Source organism: Peromyscus californicus, unplaced genomic scaffold (assembly GCF_007827085.1).
Source record: "Peromyscus californicus insignis strain IS unplaced genomic scaffold, ASM782708v3 Scaffold_20__1_contigs__length_68692818, whole genome shotgun sequence".
In the NCBI taxonomy this organism is placed as follows: Eukaryota; Metazoa; Chordata; class Mammalia; order Rodentia; family Cricetidae; genus Peromyscus; species Peromyscus californicus.
Window position 1 is genome coordinate 30264588 of NW_026294503.1, and position 20332 is coordinate 30284919.

The window sequence follows — 20332 nt, forward strand, 5'->3', positions numbered from 1 at the left end:
AGACCCAACTACTTCCTCTTTACCTGATCTTCTCCCTCTCTAAGCATGGGATGGAGTCCAACGCTCATCAGGTGGGAAGGTGGCCCCATCTGAAGTTTGAACCTCTACTAACAGTCAGTGGGTTGAAGAGGCAAACACTGAGTTAGGAAATGGCTGGACAGTTTGTGGGAGCTACATGGAAGCCTGGCACAGGAACTGTGGGGCAGACAGAGGGGCTGGACAGTGAGTGCTGAAGTCCACTTATTCCTTCGTGGTTGGATGTGCAGAAGAGCAGCAGAGAAAAAGCAACGATGATGAGCATTCTGCAAGTTGCCTTTCTTCTCAGCCAAGGAAGCCAGCACGAATACCAAGAAGTCCATGTCACAATTCCAGTTCCTGTCACAGGACCCTCAGACCTGCCAGTGTAGGTAGAGAAGACACAGGCTTGCTTCCACTGGGGCCGGGAACAGCCCTTCTGGGGATGCAGACACTGATGGAACCAGGAAGCCACGGAAGCTACAGTCTTAGGTCTTAGACATAGGCATGATGCCATCTCACCAAGCCACAAAGTTCAGTCATGGCTCCCCTTCTCTCCTCACATCCCCATCCAATCAGCCCACATGACATCCATCATCTTATCCATCCATCTTTCCCCCCTCTCTTCCTAACCACACTCTACCAGGGAACCCTCACTGGCATTGTCTCTTTTAGTTCTTGCCCTCAACCATTTGACCCATTCAATCGCAGGTACCCAGAGCCTTTTTCCAAAAGTGATATTGCAGTTCTCACACCATAAGCTCTCAGTGTCTTCAAGTTAAAGACGAAGCTTCAGGATGTGGCTCCTGCCACCCCCTCCAGCCCGAAGGCAGCTTGCTTAAAACATCAGGCTACAACCATCCCAAGTCCCTCACAGTTTCTAGGACGAATCATCAATTTCTACCATCAACATTCTTCAATTGATCTCTACACCTAGATGTTCCTTCCCTTCCTTCTGCTCTTTCCTAGCTATCTCCCTTTCACTCTTAAAGATTTAGTTCAAGGGCTAGAGAGATAGCTTGGCACTTATGGGCTGCTTAAGCATAAAGATAAGGGTTGGGATCCCAGCACCCATGAAACAAGCTGGGCTTGGTCCTACACACACACACACACACACACACACACACACACACACCTATAACCCCAGCACTAAGGGAGACAGAGATGGGAGAATTGATGGGGCTTGCTGGCTGCCCCCCTAGCTGGAAAAAAAAGATAACAAGCTCCAGGTTCAGTGAGAGACCCTGCCTCAAAGGAATAAAGAATAAATGAAACGATACCTGATGCCCTGTTTTGGCCTCCACATGTGCAGATTGCAGAGGCATGTGCAGTCACATACTCATATGTGCATATCACATACATCTATCTCTCTCTCTCTTACACACACACACACACACACACACACACACACACACAGTGCAAAACATGATACCTAGCAATGATTCTCTGACCTTCCCTTCAAACCAGGGCCCAGTACCTCTTGATAAGCACCCCATGGTACTATATGTGCCTGCATGACAACACAAAGCACACTGGTCATTACTCTTTGTGCACGCATGTCTGCATTGACATGGAGATCTCAGATGGGCAGAGATGGTGCTAACGCACAACACAACAGCTGCATTCACTAGGCACTTAATAAAGAAAGAAGGAGGGGGAGAGAGGGAGGGAGGGGAGTGTCAAGTGTTGAGGTATTCAAGAAGATAAGGCAGCCAGAAGGGTCAGAGAAGGCATCACAGAGGAAGTGCATTTGAGTCGTCTTCAGAGAGGCAGCCGCATCTGGGGAAGGCAAAGGGAGGGGAAGGAAAATTCAAGTGGAAAAGTGAGACAGGGAAGACCAGATGTACACAGTGCAGTGGAGACCTGCAGAGTGGCAGCCAAGAGTTACGTGAACGAGGAGACTTAAATGCCATGTGGCGTGGCTGTCCCATGAAGTTGTTAGTTAAGTTTGGGGGTTTATTTTTGTTTGTTTGTTTCTTTGCTTGCTTTGAGACAGGCTGGCCTTCAAATCATAGATATCCATCTGCCTCTGCAGGGAATAAAGGCATGCATCAGCATACCCAATTGATTAAGATTTTGGGGAGGGGGCTAATGTAGCAGATTATAATATAATGAATAAAATATCCAGTGTCTCATTCCTTCCATTCTTCTGCTTTGACATCTTTAAAATGTTCTCCCTAAGCTAGGTACCCTTCTCATTGTCTCAATGGCTATATGAAACAGTTCATGGTAACACAAAATTTGTTGGCTTGTTTTGTGACCGGCCTTAGAATATACATCCTCCTGTATAGAGGAGGACGACCTAGAACTCCTAATCCTCTAGCCTCCATCTCCCAGTGCTGAGATTACAAGCATGCTCCACTACACCAAGTTGGAGAATGACCACTGGGTTTCACGCATGCTAAGCAGCGCTCTGCCAATTGAGTCCTAAATCCCCAGTCCGAAATTTCATTTTTAAGATGGGACAAGATCTTTCCCCAATCCTACATCTTGCCAATTTTCCATCAGAAGGCACTGGCCAGAATTATGTCATAAGCCCAATGTCTAAACCAATCACTGCCAAGAGGACAAGACCATGGTAATGACTGGAGCTTCACTCGCCTCCTGAATAGTCCCTGGAATGTGGACTTTTGAAGATCAGTGTTTTGTCATCAAGAAAGACGGGGGAAATGATACTGAGCATGAACTGGTGTCTACTATGTATTCCCCCTCACTCACCTCCAAGGTGTCTGTATCCATAGAGTATGTCTTAAGACTTTCGGGATAGTTAATATTAACTGCCAGCTCAACAGATCTATAATCTTCTAGTCATGTCATTGAGGGAGTTTCTATTTTAAGCTAACTTAGGTGAGAAAACAGACACTAAATTTGGACAGAACCATTCCATGGGCTACAGTCTTGGATTGACTAAAAAGGAGAAAGTGAGCTAAGCATTCACCTCTCCCTGTTTTGTGACTGTATGCAACGTGATCAGCTACCTCAAAGCCCCTGTGGTGCTTCCCTTGCTATGGTGGACTGTCCCCTCAAAGCATAGCTAAATAAGTTACTTATGGTTTTGTTCGCTTGTTTTTTCAAGACAGGGTTTCTCTGTGTAACGGCTCTGGCTGTCCTGGAACTCGCTCTGTAGACCAGGGTGGCCTCGAACTCATAGAGATCTGCCTGCCTCTGCCTCCCGAGTGCTGAGATTAAAGTAGTTACTTACTCCTTGTCAAGCGTTAGTTACAGCAACAAGAAAATTAATCAACGCAAGTTTCGTTGCTACAACAGAATGCTTGAGGTATATGAAGCTTTTCAGTTTTGAGACGTTAAAAAAGAAGGTGACACTTGTGTCGGAACATTTCTGATGAGGGCCTCGTAGTGGGTGGTACGTGCTGCCTAGCAATGGTGACAGCAGGTGTCAGCGCAAGCAGTCTCATTTCTGAGCCAGGAAGCAAAGACAACTGGGTGGAGCCAGGCTGGCTCCTTTTGTAACAACCCTCTTCAGGCATGGCAGAAGTATCTTCCCAGGGCAGCTCCCCATCCTACCCCCTAACTCTATCCCACCCCACCTATTGCCCCCACAACTTCCCATCTCCTAAAAGTTCCACTACCTCTCAAGGACACTACCCAGAGAATCAAAGCCCAGAGCACACAATTAAAGCCCATCGAAGCCACAGCACAAGGTGCAGTCTGCAGAGAGCCCACACCTCCACCCCTCTGCCAGTCTATTTTAGGCCTGAGGAAGTAACTGTCCTAGGAGAGGAAGCTTGCTAAAGGCTATTACAGGAAGGTCTATAACGATGCTGCTGTTTGAGTTTCCACATGAAGAGTTCCGTGATAGTGGGGGGGCAGGAAATAGTGGGGACAACTGAATTCCAGAGGCAGCCCTGAACGCAGTGTTATTTCAACTAAGAGTTTACCTTTCTCCTTGAGCAAATAATGCTACACTTAGACCTTTCCCAAAATAACTGGCACACTCCTACCACAGGATTTGATCCACCTTTTTTCAGACTGGACTCTCCTTCTTTATTGTCCACTAATGGAAATCCTGCCCTGAGCTCAGATGGCACCTCTCCATTACCAAGTTCTCTCCCATCACGCCCCTGGGATGACATCTTGCACTCTGCAAATTCAGGGCTGCTTTCTGCCAGCTCTTCTATGTGGGGAGAGACATGGATCCAATATTACAACATTATACCTTTTTCTTCTGCCTGCCTGCCAAGTACTTGGGTACATGGCCATCATCATCATGTCCTAATCTAGCACAAAGCAAAACATGCAGAAAAACTCTTGAAACTTATGGGAGCTTCTCCATGCTTCCTTTCCCTATGGACCATAAGACTCTCATCTCACTTTTGTCTTGAACCAATCATGTGCCAGGAGCTCGGGCACTTTCCTTATATAGTGCTTATTAACACCCTTAAAAAAAAAAAAAAAAAAAAAAGAACTGAGATTTTTCACTATTTACAGAAAAGGAAATGAAAGCCCAGGGAGACTATGAGAAAGGCTAAGGATGCACCCTGCAGGGTCATATGAGGAATCAGGACATGATTCACATCTTCAGGAACCGTATCATACAGAGTGTGGGTACTGAGCTCAGATGGCCTTGCTTAAAGTCTTGCCACTTACTAGCCATATGACCTTGAGGAAGCTAACATATCTCAGTCATCCTGTGTTTAGAACAAGGATGAACACCTTATCTCTTCAAAGGGTTATGATGGACAGTGAATGAGTTATAGAGAGAAACTGCTCAGGACACTGCTGGACAAACATCCACACACAAGGCCGATTATCTATCATCATTGCTTCCAAGTCCAGGGGTTTCCCATGGCATCAGGAAGAACATTCTCCACTCAGCCAATCACCTTAGGCAAGAACAATGACCTGCCAGAAGGACAGGCCACTTGAGTACATGAAGCCCACCACTCAGAGGAGCAGGCCGAGAGAACAGTGGGTCAAAGCTCAATAAACGCATTGATTCCGCCCTGTAATGGCTCTTGGGGGCAGCTCAGCACTCATTTGTGGAATCCCAATGGAAGTTAGAGAGGAAGTGGGCCATAAGAGCTGGCTCAGCTCCTCCAAATCCAGCTGCTGACAGCACACCAGAGAATGGCCCTTATTTGATTGAACGAGCTCTGAAACCAAAAGACGCAGTCCCGCTCTCCCCATGTCTACTACCCCACCATAATCTGGCAGGGAAGGTGAATCCAGGCAAGAGCTACTGTCCTTAATCAGTTTCAATTCCTAGACTAGAATTCAGAATTCCCAGTCTTAATTTAGTAATTTTTTATTATCTTATGCCCTTTGTATCTGTCTTCTGTACCCCTACCCCGCCTCCTTCTATCTCCTGAGACAGTTTTATTCCTCACCACTAGGCAATGCTAGACACTGAAGGTTATAGGGTCCCTCCTTAACCAGGTTCCCTCCTTAGCCAGGAGTAAGTACCTACAACAGATGAACGTAATAGTAAGCTCAGTAAATACTTGCTATCTGAATTCAACCTTTTTTTTTTTTGAGATAGGTTTGCATGTAGCCCAGGCTATCTTCAAATCTGATAGGATGACCTTGGACTGTTCCTGTTTCTACCATCCAATGATATTACATATGTACACCACCATACCAAGTTCACAGAATACTACAGATTTAACCCAGGGTGTTATCCATGCTAGACAAACACACTACCAACTGCCTCCCCACCTCTGAAGCCAAACTTTCATTGCTAATGTGCTCATATGGATCCTGGTTCTCTTTTCTTAAAGTAGCAATTTTTACATCTTCATGAAGGCTCTTTCTTCTCCAATCCTCTTAAGAAGTTTGAATGACCTAAGCCACCTGGTTCCAACTTGGTACCTACCAGAAGGAAGTGAGAGCTGAGACCTCTTTACAAAGCCAGGGCCCCATAAAGGTCAAAGTCTTCTCTGAAAAGAAGGCCTGAGTGATTTTTTTTTCCATCTGTCCAGAGAAGTGGCAAGAAAGTCTTAGAGCAATGGTTCTCCACCTTCCTAATGTTGTAACCCTTCAGTACAGTTCCTCATGCTGTGATAATCATGAAATTATTCTTGTCGTGCTGTGGGATGTCTTTCTGTATGCTGTGAATACGTGTGGCTCCCATTGGATAATAAATAAAGCTGTTTTGGCCTATGGCAAGAAAGCTCACAGCCAGGAGGGAAATCCAAGCAGAGATACAGAGAGAAGAAGGGCGGAGTCGGGAGAGATGCCAACAGTTGCCCAAGGAGCAACAACATGCCAGCAAACCGGTAATGCCACAGTCATGTGGGAACATATAGATAAATAGGAATGGGTTGAATTAAGCTGAAAGAGCTAGCTAATATAAGCTGACCCATAGGCCACACAGTTTGTAAATAATATAAGCCTCTGTGTGTTTACTTGGGTCCGAGCGGCTGCAGGATCGGGTGGGACACAGGAAAACTCTTGACTACATCGTTGCTACCTCATAACTGTAATTTTGCTACTGTTATGAATCATAATGTAAATATCTGATATGCAGGATATCTGATATTCAACTCCTGTGAAAGGGTTGTTCGACAACATCCCACCACCACCACCACCACCAAGTAAGTCACAACCCACAGGTTGAGAACCACTGCCTTAGGATCTGGGGCAAGGGGGTATGATTCCCATGCAAATACTGAACACTCTGGGTGTGGAAAGCTTCTTGTACCAAGGTTCTAGTGATCAAACGTTCATCCCAGAAGTTCTGGCAGAAACAGTCAAGGACCCAAGAAAGCTTAGGGCTACTGCAGAAGCACAAAGCCACTCCGCAGAGACAGACACCTCTGATACACAGGATAGGGGAGGGCCTTCTGGACACAAATCACCATGTCCTCAAACCAGAACACACAACAAATAGGAGAAGTAGATAATCCAGAGCGAGCATCACAGGTCAGTCTGAAAGTGAATATCAGCATGTTTGAAGTGATGCAAACAGAGAAGAGAAGCCCTAAGGAAGGAGCAGGATTCAAGGATAAAAGACAAGGATAGTTTGAACAGTAAGCACTTTTTAGCCTGGGCCATCTCCCTAGTCCTTCAAGGATAACCTGAAAAAGAGCCAAGAAGAATTTCTAGAAGTGACATGAACAGTCATTAAAACTGAAAACTTAAGGATGGAATATTCTACAAGCAAAGCACCATAGCTGACCAGTGTGAGCCAGTACATCTAACTCTACCTCCTCTCTGCTCAGCGCTGCACATAAAAATGGAGTCCCACTCCTACCACCAATCCCCTTCAAAATGTTTGATGTTTCAGGAAAACAACCAAGTGAAAAGTTTCCCTAAAGATGGCCGCAGCAAAGCCCCTGTAGGGGTCGCCCTTATGCTCTTCCTATGTTATGCCAGTCGAGTCTGTATAGTTAGTGCAGCAGGGGCAGTAGAGGGGCAGCAGGGTCAGGAGTGGAGCCCTGAGTCTACTGGTCACCATTCCCCCAGGCCATCCTGCTTCAGTGATGGTCACAGAACTCAGGGATAACTACAGAGCCTGACTAAGCATTCCTTTTACATTCTACCCCCAAAGAAAAACAGAACCTCAGTGAAACATGCACACAGGATATTCCACATATGAAAAATTTTAGGAAGGCAGAGGAGCTCTGACCAAAACTTCATGCTCAGCTTTGAGTAGGGTAGGGAAGCGTGGGCATTTCCGGAATGGGTACAGTTGCCATCTTGACATCCCTTTTCCTGTCCTGCCTGTGGAGATCCACCAGAGTCTGCTTCTGCAGAACTCTGCCTCATCTGGAGGAAGTACCGTGAGGTGTGAGCTTCTTCATCCCAAACCAGACTCCAACTGCACCCCTAGGCAAGGCTAAACCTGCTCACTCCTGTTTTTCCAAGTCTTCGAGCTCCTTCATACTTCCTGGCTGGAGGCAGAGGAAGAAGAGGAAACACCAGAAATACTACTACAAGACTCCTGGCGTTTTTTGTGGGGGCAAGGGTGGGGAGATGGGGATGGGAATATCAGAGATGAAGAAGAACCTCAGGTAGCCAACAACTTCAGCTCTACAGCCCAGCATGCTGGAGGCCAACGGAGTTAATGAGGATCTCCAAAGTGCTTACACGGTTTCAGGAAAGTGTCTGGTTTCCAGGAGTATTTGGGACAGGAGCCCATTTTCTCTAACTGAAAGCCTGCTGAAATCTGGTCCTAATTATCCCCTAACAGCAACGTGGCTGCACAACACATCATGACTGAGTCCCTTGCTCTCAGACAATGAGGCCACCCACCCATGCACTGCTAGCAGGCTGGGCCCTCTGTTAGTGTTTCTCCTAGGGCTTCAGACATATTTGTCCTGATCCAACACAGGTTCTTTCCTGACCTCTCTGATGCCTTTGGGGACAGGGCTGACTCATGTTGGGGACACGAGCTATGACTTGGAAACCAAGGTTTTAGCTGTACAAAAGGGCTTCATGAAGTGCTGAGAAATGAATCATAAACCAATCTTCAATGAGAGGAACAGTTCCCTACCCCCCAGCTAACAATTTTGGGGAGAGGGTGTGAGGACAGGTGAGCTGGGAGGACTCTCTTATAGCTGACAATTTAATTCACTGTGGAGGCAGGATAAGAAGGGTTGAAAGGAAACCATCAGACCCTAACTCCCCACAGCAGAGTACAGAGGAAGGACTAAACATTCATCACTAGTGTCACAGGAAATGTCCATGACCTGCCTTACTTGCTGGGTTAGCAGTCTCTCCCCTGACCACCCACAGCACCTCCCCTACCAACCCCAGAGGCATCCTGGGAACATGCTCAGTTATATGGCAAAAAGGACTAACGGCTGAAGGAAGAAGCAACGCCACCAGTCAGCCCATCTTATAAGGACAGTGGGGCTGGGGATGTTGATGCTTGCCTAGCAGGCATGAAGTCCTGGGTTCTAGCCACAGCACTCCATAAACCAGATGTGGTGACATACACTCGTAATCCCAACTGTAATCCTCAAATTTATAAGATAGAAACAGGAACATCAGATGTCCAATGTCGGCCTCAGCTACATACAGGTTCAAGGCTAGCTTTGGCTAGGGGAAAAACAAACCTAGGGTCAGCAGCTGAGATTACACACACAGATCAATGCAAACACTTAAAGGGTCCTAAAGACTAGGAGAGAGAATCAAAAGTAGGAATCAAGATGGTAGCAGAAAAATTAACATGGACACTGTTGACTTGGAAGGCATGAGCCCAAGGACACAGGTGGCTTTGCATCTAAGGCTGGGGGAAAAAAAGAAAAGCAAAAAAGTTCTCTTTAGAGTAGTGGTTCTCAACCTTCCAAACGCTGCAGCCTCAAAGGGGTTGAGACCCACAGGTTGAGAACCATTGCTTTAGAGCTTCCAAAAAGAAAACACCTTGATTTGAGAACACCGAGGCAGTTTTCAGACCCCCAGAGCTGTAAGATGGTAAATTTCTGTCGGCTAAACTATGACATTTCTTTTATTGCTGCAGCAACAGATAAACTAATATACGATCGCTACACTTACGTATAATAAATACTATTTCTATTTACGTGCCTATCGCTGTAGTCAATAAGAATAGCTGACATTTCTTGAGCTTACATTTGCTTTTAGTATTTACTATGTCATAAGGCCAGTCTGAATGTTTCATAGGCCTAAGGTATGAAGAAAAGGTAAGTTCAGTTGAGCAGAATGATTGAGCGGGCCCGGAAGTTAGAGGCATCTTCCAGGAGTTAAAGACATGGATGTATTTTAAGAGATAAATGGGAGTCAGCCATCAATAGGGGAAGAGCACACCAGACAGGGAATAACATAAAAGACGCTCAGAAAAATAACCATAGTAAGCATTTAAGTGGCTCAGCTTCAGGCTGACAGCAATGTCTCCAGCCTTGGCATCTTGTCTTCTCTTAGTTTAAGGTCTTGTGCCCTCCTATCTGCTGGAGACCTTCCTATGGATGCCAGCCACGGCACAGTCAATACCCAGCTTTTTCTCCACAAACCTAATTCCTCCTGCATTCTTTCTGGTCTCTAATAGGATGCTACCATGCCCTAGGCTGCTGGAGATAGATCCGAAGACTCAAGTTTGAGTCCTATCCCCGCCCCCAACCATCCCACGTCATCTCTATATAACCCATCACGTATAAATTCTATCTCCAAGCCCTGACCAGGACCCACTAGCTCCTTCCCACCTCCACTGCCACCCCTCTGGTCTACACTACCATCGCCTTCCTGGAATAGCAAAATGGTATCCTGATGCATCTTTGCTGCATCTACTCTTTGCTCCCTAGGACCTTCATGAAGCAGTCTCTTAACAATGTCAGTCAGATTCTATTCCTGAGCCTCAACTCAACAATGCTCCCTTTACACTTGATGGGAGGATTTCCAAGCTGTGTGAACTTGACGCTAAAATACTCTTCAACCTCACCTTGCAATGGTCTCCTCATCGCTCCTGACTCTGCTCACTCCCTGGAATACTTGGAGCCCTCCTGCGCATGGAAGATTCTGTATATTCCTACCCATCTCCTCAGAATGTCCTTCTCCCACCTCCTCTCCCCCACATCCTCTCCGTTTATCTCCGTCCTTCTCTACTTTCCAGCCTCGGACCTGGCTTTCCCTGGTAAACCAAGAGTCAACATTGTATTCCCAGCCTCGGCTTCATTCTTTGATTTCCTGGGGGGGGGGGGGGAAACTCACATCCTACAAGTTCTCAGGACTACTTAGAAGTTACCAGCTTCATCCTGGATGCCTATCTCTTCTAGCGGAATGCAAGCACCAGGAGGGTGGGGCTCCATCTCTCTTGTTCATCACTGTATCACAGGGACTCCATGGCAAGGCTTAGCATAGAGCAGGTGCTCAATACATGGTTGTGGGCTTGATTAATTGAATGAAAGAACATAATCCTGACAATGAAAGACGGGGCTGAAAATCAGAGTCCTTGAGAACAGGGTGCTATTCATCTTTGCATGATTAGTACCTCCCACAATGGAGCCACTTAGCAAGTGTTTACTGGATACAAGAAAGAATGACTCAATCCAGATGAATTTGAGGAAGGCTGTCCTTTCTGGGAAAGGCTCCCAAGGAGTCCCCTCTCTGGGGGAACACTCGTGTGTGTGTGTGTGTGTGTGTGTGTGTGTGTGTGTGTGTGTACGTGTGTACGTGCCTGCATGCATGTACCCAGGAGTGAACACTGGGGTCAGACAGGGTCTCTCATTGTACCTAGAGCTAGGCCAGTGCATGCCAGCAAGCTCAAGAAATCACAGTGCTGAGCCAGGGTGCCTGGTTTTTTTTACATGAGTTCCAGGGATTTGAACTCGGGACTTTATGCTTATAAAGCAAACACTCTTTCCAACTGAGCCATCTCCCTAACGCTTCCTTGGTCCTTGTAACAAGTCTAGAGCATACCAGTGCTCAAAAAAGTGCTAGCTGTCACTGTCAGCACTGCTTAGGTAGGAATCGTTTGTGCAGACTTCTAGAAAAGACCTCCGGAACCAGTGAGAGAAAAAGAACAGGGGAGGAGAAAACACAAAAAGGGTCAGGAAGATCCCGTCAGAGTCAAATACAACTGAGAATGTAGTAGGGAAAATGCACGAACAGCAGAGGTAAGAGGGGAGTTCTCTTTTTCCTCTAGACCACAGCCACCTGGGCACAACACGAAGCAGCCAGCTGGGAGGAGGGTCTGGACCAGGAGGGCTCAGCTTGAATGCACACATTCATCTCAGGGCCTGCAGGGCTCGCTTGGGTTTTGGAAATCTGGCTTGCTGTAGGTGGGGAGGACTGGAGAGGTGGAAGGAATTTCAATTTCCTTCACCAAATGGCAAGATTGTGAGAAAGTCCTTTCTCTCCCGACATTATCACATACTAAAAATGAAGAGCCAGCCACTCAGCTTTCATGAGGAGGAAAATAAGTGGGCTGGCCCAGCTCACAGCAAGAACAGGATTCAAAATCAAGACTTCTGAAAATCTCACAGCACATTGTGTGTCAAGACACTGTCCTTTTGGAGTCTGGGGAGTTTGTATGTTTTCAACAAAAAGGAGAGAATAGAGAAAAACACCCCCCCCCCAACACACATAATAACTACAATTGTATATTTCAAACCCATTTGAGAGCTGAATGGCAAATCCACTTGGGTCAGTGAACAGGAGAAGTTGGGTAATGTTTTATTTTATTTTTTCAAGCCAGGATACAACGTACTAAAAATCATTATGCATTTTTGAATAGGGTAATTTAGAAATGCCTTATCACAAAATACATTCTTTCAGATAACTGCGTATCTTAAAAATAGCGGCAATAACAGATAAGGGAACCAGAGAAGGCGCTAATGTGGAGAGGGTTGAAAGACACAATTCCACGTCTGGTTCATGGCTGGCCGATCATAATCTAACACAGTCAGAGCAGCCCAGGCCCCAGAGTTTAGTGAATTGGAAGCTAGCTGTTCCTGACTAGGCCACCAAGTGGTCATATGCCCTTTGACAAGACAGGTAACCTGTTCGAACCGCTTCCATTCTAAGTTAAAGAAAAGTGGAAACAGTTGTTTTCTGAGATTCTTTTCTTCTCTACGGGACCACCCCCCTCCCCGCCCCCGCCCCATGGCCCTGCACAGGGGCCTTCCAAAGGCCCAGCAAGAAGACCTGATCGTTCAGGTTAGAACAGACATGAAATTGGCCTAAAAATTAAATTCTGTGTTTTACAATCTCAAAACATTACTCAGCAATCCTGTACCGCTGCTATTCCAGAATCAATTCTGCTAAAACAACCTGATGGAGTAGATGAACAACAACAAAAGTGGTCTTTTGGAACTGTACAGCTAAGGCTAAGGTCAAGTTAATGATGGTCTAGACTTGGCTAAGCCTCTCCATGATAAAAAGAACTCGCCTTACGAGTGCACAAGATGATGTCTCCGGATAAATCAAACAGCAGAAAATCAGATACCAGCGAGTTTTTTTTTTTCTTTTAAACTTACTATCGCTCATATAAAAATCAGCAGGTCCCCAAATGGTACAAGCGGAAGACACAAGGCATTTCCCAGCTCCCAAGTGGGATTACCAAACCCCCCTCGATTTCTTTTGCTTTAAGTAAGTGGTCTGGGGCCTGCCTGGCAGCGCCATGTCCAGGCCGGGTCCCGCGCCAAGGGGAACTTTCCTCCACTGCGCCGGAGACAATGCGGCGGCGAGTGCCCGCGCCTTGAATCGGCGCGGAAAGAGAGCACCGGAGAACCGGGAAAGTGCCGGGGAGAAGGAGGAGAGCGCCCCAGCGGGCTGGGAGAGCGCCTGAGAGGAAAAGGAGAGAGCCCCAACAACAGGGGAGAGTGCCCAGGAGGACCGGGAAAGCGCCCCCGCGGACCGGGAGAGCGTCCCCACGGACGGGGAGAGCGCCCGGCAGCTGTCCGGGCCTCGTCCAGGAATGGGTGCATTGCGCCCCGGGCGCATCCCCCCAACCCGGGTCGCCACCGCGGAGCAGGGGAACGCGCGCTCCAGCGCTGCGGATGCGGAGCCCCTGGGCGGCCTGGCCAACCCCGCAGAGCCGGCTGCGCGCCCCACACGCCCCCAGACCCCGCGCTGGTGCTCTCCCGGAGGAAAGGGACACCCAGAGCCCGCAGGGGTGCGGGTGGCCGTGCAGCGCCCCTCCGCGCCCGTCCCGCCGCCCCGCCGCCTTGCCACTCACCGGGACCGGGCGGGCCGCTGGGCATTATTCCATCGCGGGCGCGGCGGGGCCGGGCGAGGCGCGGGAGCGGAGCGCGGCGCAGGAAGGGGCGGGCGACCATGTGCCGAGGGGGAGGAGGCCGGCGACGCGAGCCGCTCGCTCGATCCCGCTCTCGGCGGCGGCGGGCGCGGGCTGCAGGAAATCCAAACACTTCGGCAGGAAATCGGAATCCTGACTAAGCACTCCCGGCCCGCGGCTGCCCCGCGCCGGGGGCTCCCGCCGCGCTTAACCCTTGGCCCGCCGGCACACTGCAAGTCGCCGGAGTAGGACCCCGCAAGGGATGCATGGGGTGGGCCTTGTCCTTGCCCACAGAGGGCAGGGGTGGGGCTTGTCAGCAGAAAACCTTGGCCTTGAAGTGAGGCTTGCTAAAGCTGGGGCACCGGGAGAGGACTGTAGTCTCCCTCCCATCCTGCCCTGCCTGGATGGCCTTGCGATCTCTCCTGACTTCTCCCTGTCCACTTTCACCGGTTCCTTTCCGTCGATTTCTCTCTTTTTGCCCAGTGCCTGGAGGCAGAACCTTTTGGGTCAGGATAGCACAGGGATGATCTGGCTAGCTTAGGTGGATTTCGATGTCTGAACCCAGGTTGGAGAATGATGGCCTTTTCCTTTCTCCTGCAAATGATACTCCCTTGAGCCTCAGTTTCTCAAATAAAGAAGGAGTGTTTGTAGACTCAATTTGGAAACCAGATGCTTAGAATGGCACGTTGGAAACACCAACTGCCTTATCGCAGTCTAAAGACCTCAGAGAAAGAAGGCTTCTAACTTACGGGATGTGTGTTCTTAGTATCTATGTGGACTTACATTGCTGGTGACAGGTCTGGACTTAGGACATCAGTTTCCCCCTGATCACTGGGTGATTGTTTTTCTTTGAGTCTTCCAGAAACTGCTGTCTGAAGAAAAGGTCAGCCGCTGCACAGACTCCCTTCTGGTGAAACATGAAACTCACCAGGCCTCACAAAATTTGAGATTTTGTTCTTAACCTGAGGCCGGTAGACTCGGGGGAGGGCGTGTTAATAAGCCTTGAGATGCTCCAGGGGGTTTAGGAAACCCAGCCTGGAAGTCTGGGAGGCCATTGGGAGTGATTCATTGTGGTTTCCCGAGGAAATGCCACCTTTTTTTTTTTTTTTTTTTTGTTAACCTGGAGGCTGCAGTTTGGTGGTTTTGCTTAAGTGTTTCAGATTCCTCTGAAACCCAGACTTACAGGAAGGACCCACATGTGGATAAGTGAGAACTGAGAGGAACATGCTGGGAACTGAAACTTGGGTACCAGTTTGTCTCTAAAGGAAGAACAGACATGCGCTTTGCACCCAAAATCCATGTCTTTTCTGTGATCACAAGACGGTGGTGGCAGACACCTTTAATCCCAGCACTCAGGAGGTAGAGGCCTGTGGATCTCTGTGAGTTCGAGGCCAGAGCGGGTTCCTGGACAGCTAGGACTACACACAGAGAAACCCTGTCTTGAAAAACAAACAAACAAAAACAAAAAACAAGCAAACGAAAGAAGTCATAGGAGAACTCCACGCTGGGCATCAGGAGCCCAGGGTTCTGCCCTTCACAGCTACCATTCTTTGGAAAGAACCTCTACCCAACTGAGGTTGGCGGATAAATCATGGTGCAGAAGTTAGGTCCTCAGAGTTTCCCCCTAACCATTTGATCTACTTGTTGTCTGGTCCCCACACCCTCACTCCCCCCCCCCCCAATCCCATCCCTGGTTCTAATGCTTCATAATTCTTGTCACTATTTTATCTTTCTGGATGCTTATTTATCATTTCCCCATGGCTAAGCTGCATTACAGCAGGATTCTTGACTGTCTCTTTTGGTACATGTTCCAGTGCCAAGAACCATACTTGCACAGAGGAGCCCCTCAGTAACATATGCTGGAGTGAGGGGTAAGAGGAATGAACGGGGTGAACGGGGCAAAGACTTCCATCCAAGCTAGGCAGTTCACCCTGTCCCTAAGCTCCATTAATCTTTCACTCAGAGACTTGACATGGAATGTTCAGTGTAATGGAAGAAGTGCCGTGAGCTCTGCTAATGGTCCTGGGAAGTGAAGACTGTGAGTAATTAAGACTGTCAGCTGAGGTAACTGTAGTCTCATTGGTACATCACCAGTTAATTATTCCCTCCTTTATGCTTCCCCAGCATTTCTGGTCATTAAAGGTCTTACAGGTTGGGCCAGGGCATGGTGGCACATGCCTGTAATCGCAGCACTTGGGACGATGAGGAGTTCAAGGTCATGTTGGATACATAGGGAACTTGAGCCTAGTCTGAGATACATGAGACCCAGTTTAAAAAACCAAAGAAGACTTTATGTGTTGCATTAGATGTTCATATTAGATGGCTGGCCTTTCTTCAGTGAAATGAAGGGAAGGGCGTTGTGCAATATTATTTTAAGATGTGTTACATTTGTTTATGCTGTGGGACATTTGTGTAATGATGCAAAGATGTGTTGCATTCTTTTATGTTGCATTTGTTTAAGTCTGTGAAGCTGTGTTACTTTACCTGCCTAAAACACCTTATTGGTCCAATAAAGAGCTGAGTGGCAATAGTAAGGCAGGAGATAGGATAGGTGGGGCTGGTAGGCAGAGAGAATAAGTAGAAGGAGAAAAAGAGGGATCGGGAAGCAAGAGAGATCAAGGAGCAAGAAAACAAGGAGAGGAGGACTCTAGGGACCAGCCACACAGCCACACAGCCAGCCATGGAGTAAGAGTAAAAGTAAGATATGTAGAAGTAAGAAAAGGAAAAAGGCCAGAGGCAAAAGGTAGATGGGATAATTTAAGAAAAGTTGACTAGAAATAAGCCAAGCTAAGGCTAGGCATTTATAAATAAGAACAAGCCTCCGTGTATTTGTTTGGGAGCTGGGTGGTGCCCTCCCCACTCCCTCATCCCCCCCTGCTAAAGACCAAAGAGTCAAAGAGCAAAGAGTAAAAACAACCAACAACAGAAGAGACCACATTTATTGACCACTTACTTAATCTAAGCAAGACCTTGAGAGCAAGGTGAATTTAATCCATTTAACATTGGTCCCTGTAGTGGGTAGCCATTCCAGCTTTGATCTGGAAGTTCCAACCCCCATTGAGACTTCAGCAACTGTCACGCCTACAAGGCGGGGCCAAGAGAGGCGCCTGGAGACTGGAGATCTGGATCGGCGGGCTCGCTCTCGGTTCGGGACCCTGGACGGGAGAGGTGGGCCAAGCAGAGCTCCAGAGAACACCGCTGGACTGCGATACACCTTCCCCAGATCCCGCGGCCTACCTATCCCTTAATTTGTAAGTTACGCCATTAAATAAATCTCCTTTTAACTACGTGGAGTGGCCTTAATAATTTCACCAATAGTCATGGGACTCAAAAGTTTGTGGACAGATGTTCTTGTTCTCCAAAAAAGATAGGCAAGAATTGCCATTGAGAGGACTAAGAGGTAAGGTCTCATCAGGGTATGTCATGGGACTGTATAGACCATGGGTTGGGGTAGGGGTACAAAGAAGTTGAGCAACACTTCCAGGAAGTGATGGGAGCCCTTAAAGTAAGCAGAACAATGAATATGTCTAGGTGACAGTTGGCTCTAATAACCTGGGCCCACCTCTAATAACATCTGCAGCTGCCATATGGTGCCCTCTGTCCCCCTCATACACACATCTCTTTGCCTGGAGTTTCTCCAAGGCAGTAGAATCTTGCCCCACCTAGAAGTACCCAACAACTCTAGGACAGTCCCCCAATCCATAAGGGGATAAAGGCCTCTGTTCTCCAATGGAGCAGAGGTGTAAACTGCTCTCAAGATTATTCCTCAGGGGGTCATCATGGGACTGAATCCATGCAGTAACTGCATTAACCCATTCCTTTATTATTCACCTTTCTTTCTCACTTTCTCCTTTGTTCTTCCTGGGATCACCTCCCAGATAAAGTAACCACACCTAACTCCTTGTCTCCAGGTTTGCTTCTGGGAAAGCTCAGTTCAGAACAGCATTCATCTATGTATACATGGATACTGACTGGCTGGATACTCCCTGTGCACCTGAGCCAAGACAACATGAACAGGCCTCATAGTAATTCTAGAAAGTTCTGCATCATCAGATGAAATGGTATATGTTCAGAACAGAAATCAATAAGACTAAAACTCTTTTGTATTATTTTATAGTTAAGGAAACTGAGGTACCTGAACGTTGAAAAACTTGCCCAAAGCCAAGAATTTAGTGAATGGAAGAGCTTTGGACTCCAGACTCTTTGCTACCCTATACTGCCTTTCATGATGGTTGAAGCTGTGGGTATGAACTGTAGCTGAATTTCCTTAAAGAGTGGGAAGAGGGACACAGAAAAGGACCAGGAGTCAAGGGAAGAAATTACTCCCAAAGAGAGGTGATGGCCAACACTCACAAACATCCCAGAAAATTCAGTTCAGTGAGGATCGGAAGGTGAGTATCCATTGCATTGGACAGTTACAAGGCTAGTAACTTTTACCAAGGCTGTGTGGATGGACTGAAGGGATTGGAAGCCAGATTGCAGTGGGTTGAGGAATGAGTCGGAGGCTGCAAGTGTAGACAACTCTTTTGAGAAATGTGGCTGTCTAGCAAGTAGGAGGCAAGGGTGGAGCCTCTCAAAGATGGCCTGGCCTGCCAGCATCTGTGGGTGATGGGAAGGTTTTGTTGGAGTGGTAGCAGAGGCAGAACTAGGCCCCCATGGATGAGAGAGGAATGGGGGCCAGCTCTGAACTCTTGGAGAGCCACTTTGTCCACTGGAGGGAAAGGGCAGCTGTTAAGGTCCAAAGCATCATGAATTTATCCTAGATTCATAGACTAAGTGGGTCCTTAAAGCTCCCCCAGTTGGATTCCTTATGAAATTCATGATCAGGGCAATCAAATGCAGACGATATAAAGTGCCTTCAGCCTCATGACTGGAAAACAGAATAAGAAGCTATTTTGGCCCCCAAGTATGTTAGTGATGCAGGAGCAGTGAGCTGAGCAAAGAGTTAGGAGACAGCTGGCACTGTATGTTGGCTGAAGGGGGTGCAGGGCATACTAGGAGGGGCAATGGTGCTCACCTGTGAAGAGGAGGAGGAGGAGGCTGGTATTTTTAACCATCATAAAGAGCATGAAGGAGAAGGTTCTGAGGAGGAAGATAATGAGTTCCTGTTTGTGCTTAGCGCAGAGAAGGCAGTGTGGGTGTGGGTAAGAGTCTGAGGCGCTGCCGAGCTGGGGTAGGGGCCAGGCTTGAGGGTGGAGGGAGGGGGAGGTAAAGGAGCCTGCACAGTTGGTAAGAGGGGGAGTTCGCACCGAAAAAGGCAGCGCCCTACCCCAGCTTCTCACTGTCTTGCTTTGCACTGATTTCTCCAGCGCTGGGTCTCTCATCCTTGGAGCTGCTGGACCAGTTCATTCCTTATTGAAAGGGGGCTTCTTACGGATTGTAGAATGTTGAACAACATTCCTGGCTGCAACTTACTGGATGTTAGCAACAAAACCCAGTCAGAAGAACCAAAACTATCACTAGTTGCCCAATGTCTCCTGGCAGCAAAAGTGCCTCCCAGACAGAAGCCCTAATCCATTATCTTAATTTTTTTCCCCTCAGATAACCTTCAAGTTATTATAAAGTGAACAATATGGAGTCAGTAAGGTGTTTGCTACTCAAACACAAGGACCTGAGTTTAATCTCCAGCACCCATGTAAAAAGCCTTGCAACTCATCAAGAGCTGAGGAGGCAGAGACAGGAAGATCCGTGGCTAGTAGTCTAGTGACCTCTAGGTTCAGTGAGAGAGCCCGTATTAACAACGACAATAGTGATGATGATGTGGAGAGAGAGACTGACAGACATTTGATGTCAACCTCTGGTTTACACACACACACACACACACACACACACACACACACACACACACAAGCACACACACAGAGACAGAGAGGGAGAGACAGAGACAGAGAGAGAGAGAGACAGAGAGAACACTTACTCCTATTACTCTACAGGCTGAGGCAGGAAGCCAACTTGAACTACATAGAAGACCTTGTCTTAGACAACAACAACAACAGATGTGGTAGCACATACCTATAATCCCAGCACTTGAGAGGTGAAGACAGACAGATCAGGAGTTCAACATCATCCTGGGCTACATATGGACTTCTAGCCTAGGCTACCTGAGAACTGTCTCAGAAGACTCCCCCTCCATCCCTCCAAAAAAATGAACCTTTGGATAGAAGCATCTGTTTCCAGTTCAAATTCTGACTTTATCATCTTCTGGGCTCATGACCTAACAAGTCTTTTTTTATTCCCTTCTCTGGGCTTACCTTTTGTGGTTTTGTTTTTATTTGTAAAACGAAGTTTTTGAGAATGAAATAAACAATCTATGTAAGTACTGGGTTCAGACAGAGTGTCTAGTTGGCATTTAGTCATTACTTGCTACTCTTAGTAGTATTTAGACTTTGGTGATACATCCAGTAAACATTTTGAAATTGGGGCCTCTAGATATTGATCTCACAGACATGTCAAAAATAAGAGGGTATCCTGGGAGGTGATGGACATTTGCATATAAGCTGAAGAAAGAAGAGAGATTGGAGCCAGAACCCCAAGGAACATCCACATTTACCAAGCAGGTAGAGGAAGTAGAGTCTATGGTGGAGCATGGGTGATTAGAAATATGGATAAGGAACAAAGTTTGAGTGAGTTTTTCTTCCAGACAAAGTAAAAAAGTACCCCAGGTTT

The 20332-nt window shown here is 47.5% G+C and overlaps 1 protein-coding gene and 1 long non-coding RNA gene across 7 annotated transcripts in view; one reads left to right on the forward strand and one right to left on the reverse strand.

The window, feature by feature from the left end:
- Positions 1 to 13722, reverse strand: part of Asap1 (ArfGAP with SH3 domain, ankyrin repeat and PH domain 1) — a 319306-nt gene extending 305584 nt beyond the window's left edge. For all 4 annotated transcript variants that reach the window (XM_052747906.1, XM_052747903.1, XM_052747904.1 and 1 more), the window contains exon 1: positions 13610 to 13722. The gene's annotated coding sequence lies outside the window, so the exon portion shown is untranslated. The remainder of the gene's footprint in view (positions 1 to 13609) is intronic.
- A 1088-nt stretch (positions 13723 to 14810) lies between these two features.
- On the forward strand, positions 14811 to 19985 carry LOC128116559 (uncharacterized). 3 transcript variants are annotated; one of them, XR_008220509.1, is made up of 3 exons: positions 14811 to 16917; positions 17578 to 18057; positions 18976 to 19985. It is a non-coding gene; the product is annotated as an uncharacterized LOC128116559 (long non-coding RNA). The 3 variants fall into 3 exon arrangements; XR_008220510.1 differs by having other exon boundaries at positions 17784 to 18057; XR_008220508.1 differs by having other exon boundaries at positions 14811 to 18057.
- Positions 19986 to 20332: the final 347 nt, after the last annotated feature.